Source organism: Lactuca virosa, chromosome 8 (assembly GCF_052849685.1).
Source record: "Lactuca virosa cultivar CGN04683 chromosome 8, Lactuca_virosa_CGN04683_v6, whole genome shotgun sequence".
NCBI lineage: Eukaryota > Viridiplantae > Streptophyta > Magnoliopsida > Asterales > Asteraceae > Lactuca > Lactuca virosa.
In genome coordinates, this window is record NC_136433.1 from 161,848,285 (window position 1) to 161,856,071 (window position 7,787).

Below are 7,787 nucleotides of genomic sequence, written 5' to 3' on the forward strand. Positions count from 1 at the left end.
TTTCCGTCGTTCTGGTTTCGGGGTGTGACATGAATGGTCCCTGTGGATTCCTCAGATCTGAAGTTTAGTCCCCGTGGTTTAGAAACATCATAGATGGTCCTTGTGCTTTCAAAACTTTTGACGATTGGTCCTTATTGCTAACTCCTTTAAATTCTGTCCGTTAACTGATGGACATTTTCGTCATTTCACTACCACAGAGACCATTTATGATGTTTTCTCTTATTTTAAAGAAAATTAAAAAAATGAAATAATATGCAAAGGGTCTCTCTCTCTCTCTCTCTCTCTCTCTCTTCGATGAGTATATTATGATTAATATTTCAAAAGACTAATATTTTAAACATTTAAATATTTTTCTTTTTAGAATATATTATTGTAGTTTCCCGTAAATTTGGGTTTGCTTTCTTCAACTCTTCCCTCTCTCACACTCTCTGTGTGGGTGTGTTCAATGGAGACCAATGCAGAAGCTCCGATTCTTACTTCCAAAAATCCCACACCCAACACTCACTTCACTGGCGACGTTGAAGATATCCCTCCGATAAACGACGTAAAAGATTTTTTTTTCTTCAATTTGGAATCGAATCAAATAAGCTCTGGTACCTTGTTGACCATGCGATTTTCACTTCCATTTGTCAATACTCACTTGGCCCCATCACACAAACCTTCGCCGGTCATGTTGGAACTCTAGATCTCACCGCTGTCTCCATCTAAAACTCTGTCATTGTCAGTTTCTCTTTGGGAATAATGGTTCGTATTTTGAATTTACCCTAATTTCTTTCAGATGTCATCGATTCTGTAAACGAAATTAACGATTTCAAATCGAATTTCCCCAAATTGATTGACGATTGATCTACAGCTTGGAATGGGCAGTGCATTGGAAACGTTGTGTGGGCAAGCATTTTGGAGTAGGTCAAGTGGATATGTTGGGCATATATATGTTGAGATCGTGGGTGATTCTATTTGTCACTGGTCTAATTCTGATGCTTCTCTACATCTTTGCGACTCCATTATTCATCTTCATCGAACAAACAGAAGATATCTCTCAGGCTGCGGGGCAGATGGCGTTATGGATGATTCTGCAGCTGTTTGCTTATGCTTTTAATTATCTGATGGCTAAGTTTCTTCAAGCGCGGAGTAAGATTATGGTGATGGCTTACATATCTGCGGTGGCGCTTGTTCTTCATACGTTTTTTAGTTGGTTGTTGATATTGAATTTGGGGTGGGGGTTATGGGGTGGAGCGTTGGTGATTAACGCTTTAACCTTTCATGGTTGTTCATAGTGGTTGCTCTGATGATTTATATTTTATATTCTCAGTGGGACTTGTGTGTGTGTGTGTGACCTTTTGCATATATTCTTTTTTAATTTTCTTTAAAATAAAAGAATATATCATAAATGGTCCCTGTGGTAGTGAAATGACGAAAATGCCCTTCAATTAAAAGACATAATTTAACAGAGTTAGCAATAAGGACCAATCGCCAAAAGTTTTGAAAGCACAGGGACCATCTATGATGTTTCTAAACCACGTGGACTAAACTTCAGATTTGGTGAAACCACATGGACCATTTATGATGTTTTTTCTTATGTTTATTAAACTGTGAATATTGTATTTTAAACTGTGAATATATTTCTTATAAACAATATACTTTTTAAATAAATCTACAATTTTGAAAAAAGAAAATTGATTTTTTTTCAAGAGAATTCCATTTTTTTTACTAAATTTTTATATATTTTGGCTAGAAAAATAAAATGTATTACCAAAAAAATTAGAGCTATAATGTTTGTTCTATTAAGATATGAATACGATCAGAAAAATGCTACTGAATTTAATGTTAGTATAACGACAGTAGTTTGGAATTATTGTTATAGTACATAATTTTTTTTTTGATGAAATTTGATTGTCATAATTTTTGTAGTAATTGTTTCTTCATATTTTATTATCATTATATAAATTGAATATAATATTGTTTACTACTGTTATACTTAACCTCTTTAGTGATTATATAGATGTATAATGTTTAACATAATCAAGAGATTTAATTAATAATAAAATTTACTTATAGACACTTTATACACGATAAAAACGTTTTAATTTTCAATAATAAAATTTACTTAATAGAAACTTTGTACACGATAAAAGTAAATGTTTTAATTTTCTCCGGACAAATTTTATGTATCTATAAATTGATTGGCCCAAATTAATGGATGTATTATAAATAAAAACAAAAAAACAATCTTGTGTTACAGGGTAGCACTTGGAAACACCAGCTGGAATATTTTGTTTTTTATTGAGGAATTATGTGCTGTTTAGTCACTTGATTAATCTTATTTTCTTAGATCTGAAATCCCACCTGTTTGCTGTAGAGTGATGGGAGCACTTTAAATAATTATGCTTGCTTCTTTTTAATCGATTAATAATCAAAAGAAAATCGAATTATTGGTTTAAAGGTTAAACATCTCAAAAGTTGAGAGTTCTCTTTGTAACATTATTTAAATATTAACTTTCTGGGCTTGTGTTTCTGTCTTTTTATTTGAATTAAAACATATATAAACCAGATACAAAAGAATTTCCATAAGACCGAATTTAACTAATAAGTGTCAAAATCGGTTAAGGACGATGAAGTCGATCTCGGGTTGGACCTTTTGTATGGGGCTGTACCCGTGATATTGCCACGTTGGGATCCCGTCAAGCAGCGGATTAAACGGGTGTGGTGATATGCGGTTAAGCAACATGTTCAACCATTCAATCCGTGTGCATTGATTATTTGTATTTTTTTGCTTTAAGACTTGTACCAAAAAAATTTGGTATATTTTCAAATTAGTTTGTGAATTACTTTGTATACTTTTAATATTTGTAAATTAGTTTTTGTATAGTTATTATTAGTTTTTTTATTATTATTAAAAACTAAATGAGTTGAATGAGTTGAAAAAAATAGAGTTTTTATGTGTGGATGGGAAAAATGAAAAATATATGATGGATAAAAACTATGGAACAGTTAGGGTTGTTCACTATTTGGATAAAACCGAATTGTCCAATTAGATATTTTGGATTGGACTATTTGGTTCGGATATTCAGATTTTTGGATTGGTTTCAACAAAACTGAATTATTATTTTGGATTTCGGATTGGTTTTGGTTTATAAAATAAAAACCGAATAAACATTTATTATTTATTTATTTATAATATATATCTATTGTTATTTATTAATCTTGTACTTTATTTTTTCAAATAGGTTCAAAAACGTTTCACCCGATAAAAAAACATTAATATTCATTTCTATCAAAAGTTTTCTATCTATAAAATACTTAACTATAATATATCTTCTTAGTAGTTGTTTATAAATTTCAAATCACAACTAAATAAATTTGTTTCCGTTTCTTGTGTAAAATTGGGTAATATTATAATTATATATCATTTTAAAATGTTTTGATTTTGAAAACTGAATTATAAAAACCAATCCAATCGAATTATAATTGGATCGGACCGGATCGGATTTGAATTTAGTTTGCACTATTCAGATTCATGTTTTGAAAACAGAAATCAATTTAGATTCACTTTATTGGATGGATCAAACCGATCCATCCAAATGAACACCCCACCTCTAGTGTGACAGTAAGTTGAAAGAATTAAGAGAGAAAAGATTCTCTCCACCTTTATATAGATTGATTAAATTCTAACCAAATTTACAAATTTACTTTATGGTTGTAATATTGTTGGATTAAAGTTAAACATGTATCTTTTAATTTAAATTTAGAGACCACCTTTAGTGCTATTATTCACGTCAAAAGTTTACCTTTTTCTTAAAAAAAAATAAATCTTTAAATTGGTGTTTGATCATGTCCACAGTGATAGAAAAGTTAAGATCGGGAGGCATGTGTTTCTGCTTTGCATACATGTGATGATGATTAATGTTCTTTTTGTATAATTAACAAATTAATTTTAGAAAAACAAAAGTTGATTTTGATCAATCAAGAATCTTTGTCTTGATTTGGCTGTCTCCTTAATTTTGTTACCATTTAATTGTGTTACTATTTTTTTTATTTCATATATGAAAGAATTTCATCGTGAATTAATGATCATGTATAATGCATTGAATATAAACATATAAAGAGATAACCATCTGGCTTAAATATAACGAAAGCCAATTTTTACAAAAAGCAATGTATTTATAGTTATCTATTAAGCCCATCATAGTGATAAACACTAGAACTCTAGAAGAACCGATATATAAAGTATCTCGAAAATTATAGAAAATATTTTTCGGGGGCCTTTATATATATATATATATATATATATATATATATATATATATATATATATATATATATATATATATATATATATATATATATATATATATATACCTTAATAAGCATTTACAAGATTTTGCTGAATTTTAGGAGGTACAAAGGTTTATGCAATATGTACAATAATTTTATGCATCAAAATCTTATGCAGTCAAATAAAAGAAAAAGTCAGACGGGCCTTTGAATCCACATGAATCGGTCAGCCTTAAATTGGTATTCCACATGAATCGGTTAACACCAACTGCCCTTTATATTAACATCTCCTCTCTCACTTCCTCTCTTAGTGTTAGGTCAAAACTCGCACCCGCACACCAGAAACCAATAACCACCATCATCGGATCATTCACTCACCGCCATCCTCCTTCTCTCACTGAAAAGTAGAAGCCCTAACCAAAAACCCATTTGCCACTGCCACCCCATTCACTGGTCAAAAACATCACAACATCGCTTACCTGCATCGAAGGCCACCCTTTGTCCCTTCATCACTGTTATTGTAGATGTTTGATCGTTAGCTTCTCCTTCCTAACTCAACAAATCAGAAAATCGAGCGTTCCCGCTACCACCACCACAAATGAAAAGCATCACCGATACTTTAGATAATCAAGAAATGATATACTTTCATCACCATCGCATCAAAGTCGTCGCCTCTGAGAACCCTAACCCTAACCAATATTCACAGCCACCACCACTCGACTCAAACCCCATTATCGGTTGTTTGTTTGATTTCCAGGTTCGTGTGCTTCCTTTTTATTCAAGTTTTCCTTTGATTTTACGGAATAACGGGATTTTGTTGTGTATAAATGAAAGTCGGTGTTCCATGTACATGGGATGTGCAGATATAACGGTGCTCACATCTCCACTGTGTCACTGCTCACCACCGTTCCTCCCTTCTGCCATCTGCATATCTCTCTCATTTGTTCATATGATGCATACACACACCTTCTTTATGTTGTCTGTACATACACACGTACACCAGTCACTCTCTATCTTTTTAAATTTGGTTTTTCATTTCTTTAACTTTATATCTTTCTGATTTTTTTATGACTTCAATTGCAGGCATGATTGGGATTTTCTGAAATTTGTGGTTTATACAGGCTCGATTTTGTTTATATCTTTCTAATTTTGTCTATACGCTCAAGTATATCTCTCTCTTTATGTTGTTTATTCGCACACACGCACACCAGTCACCCTCTATCTTTCTTATTTACGTTTTCTCATTTCTTTGAATTTATCTTTTTTCTCATTAGGTTTTAACTTCAATTGCATGTGTGATTGGGATTTTCTAAAATCTAGGGTTTTTTGATATCATAGCATGAAGTTCACTCTTTAGGTAGTCTCAGTAAAATCCTTTACCTTTTCAAGCTCCTTTTGTTTTAACTCAATTTTTACACTAATGTTTACTGATTTGCCACTATGATGCGTAAATGTCAAAGGTTCATTCAATTTGTTTTAGGGGTAATCTGCAGTCATCTTGTAGACGACGTGTTGGCACAACTCTTGCTGGAATTGCTTTGAGAAGTAGATGACACAAAGGAAGCTTATTTATTGCAATTATGGTGTCGTTATCTGGTCTTAAGTGGCTAAGAATCTAAGAACAACTTGATGTTTGTATCTTCTGGTCAGTAATACTCTTTAGTTAAATTGAGCAATCAATAGTTGTATTTGGTATAATTTAAACTACTTTGATGTGAAGATATTGTAATTTAGTTTATTGTCATAACAGACTCTTTCTACAACTTGCTAACAGAATAGGCGATAATATTAGACAAGGCGCGAAAGCAGTTGTGGTTCCTGCCAGCAATTCCATAAAGGTAAGATCAATTTTCTGATGGAATCATAACTATTCTTACTAATTTATATGTTAAATTGTTTACATATATGTGCAAGCTATTTACAATGTTGATGCAGTCTCCTTCATAGTCCAAAAAGCCATCAAAAGGAGTTACAGTAGGTGTATTTTTAAATGGGCAAATTGCTGGAAATCTTAACATATTTTCCCTTGTTCACCATTATACTTTAACTAATTGGGTTAACTCTCTCTCTCTCTCTCTCTCTCTCTCTCTCTCTCTCTTTGTTTTAGTGTGTGTATCACTATTGTGGATCTATGCTCTACTTTAATGGCAGCAGGAACAAGAAACCCTAATTAAAACAGATCAGGTAACAGGTATGAGTAAATGTATGAGCTGCTTGCTCTTTTTGACCGGTTTCACTGATATGCATGTATTTTAAAGGTTTTGAGTGAAATAAATTCTATAATATCGAGCATATTGATGTTGTCATCAGAACCATAAAGGTTTGTTTTGAAATATTGAACCGAAACTTACTTTTTGTGCCTACAAAGATGCTGATTATCAATAACTTTTTACGGATGCAGGATAAAGATGTTGTGGAGTTTTTGAGACAAAGCTGGTATTTTTTGTTCATTCAATGAACTTTGAGTAAAGGTGAAGACCTATTTCTTCCTTTTTGGACCTTGAATCTGATTTGAGTAAGCTAATAATAAAATTGTTATGTTGTGTATCTATGATTCAATGTTGTTTTCTATCCGTTTTAAAACATCAAATGTAGGTTTCCAAGAGATTGTTGAAGGAGCATTTTACGAGGATGTCTGGTATGTTAGTTTCATGGACAAACCACATCAGATCTAGAAACTTTGGAGAGGGTTCACAATTGTGAATATAAGATTTTAAATATTAGGCGTGTTGAAGGGGAAACACAGAAACTGTGGTATTCTTCTAACACAAATAGCATTTTTTCCTTATTTGTTATGTATCATTATAACTTTTATGGTAGTTTATGATTTTTTGAACTTTGCTTTAGTATCTTTGTATTTCTTTATATTTTAGTATGTTAATTAATTTATATATTTCAGTTAAATTATAGGAAGTGGTTGACTAAAGAGATCAAAATACAAGCTTTACAGAAGAAAAGTAGAATGCACATATTTTTCCTATTGAATAAAGAGGCTTATATGTGATGATGATGCAGGCTTCTCACTTAAGTCCATTATATGTACCAAATGCTTATTGGCGAAAAATATGGAGAGATGGGTTATTTATTTATAGATGATGTGTAATTAGTAGGGGTACAGTTGGAAGGGACATAAAAGATGATGAATGAGTTCCTTATGAATTATATGAAATTTTTGTGAATGGTTTGGAGCACATGTTGTAAACTAATCTCGGTTCTAAGTTTTTATTATTATTATTATTTTTTCCTTCAATTTGTTAATGTATTTTGAATTTTTTCAAAAAGTGTAAAGTGTATACTATATTAGAGTATAATATAATGTTGGCCTTTAAGCCTTTTTTTTATTTCTTTATAATTTTGATTATTTATGGTTTTTCTAATTTTTTTATTTTTTATTTTTATTTAAATAAATGAAAAAATTACAACATCAAAAAAATGAAAAAATATAAAGAAAAAAGAGTTGCATGGAAATTACAAATACAAATGTACTAAGGGCTTAAATATGTAATTTACTT

At 31.2% G+C, this 7,787-nt stretch overlaps 1 pseudogene; it reads left to right on the forward strand.

Annotated features, from left to right (window-relative positions):
• The first annotated feature begins 445 nt into the window (after nucleotides 1-445).
• Nucleotides 446-1,277, forward strand: LOC145131015 (protein DETOXIFICATION 31 pseudogene; annotated as a pseudogene).
• The last annotated feature ends 6,510 nt before the right edge of the window (nucleotides 1,278-7,787 follow it).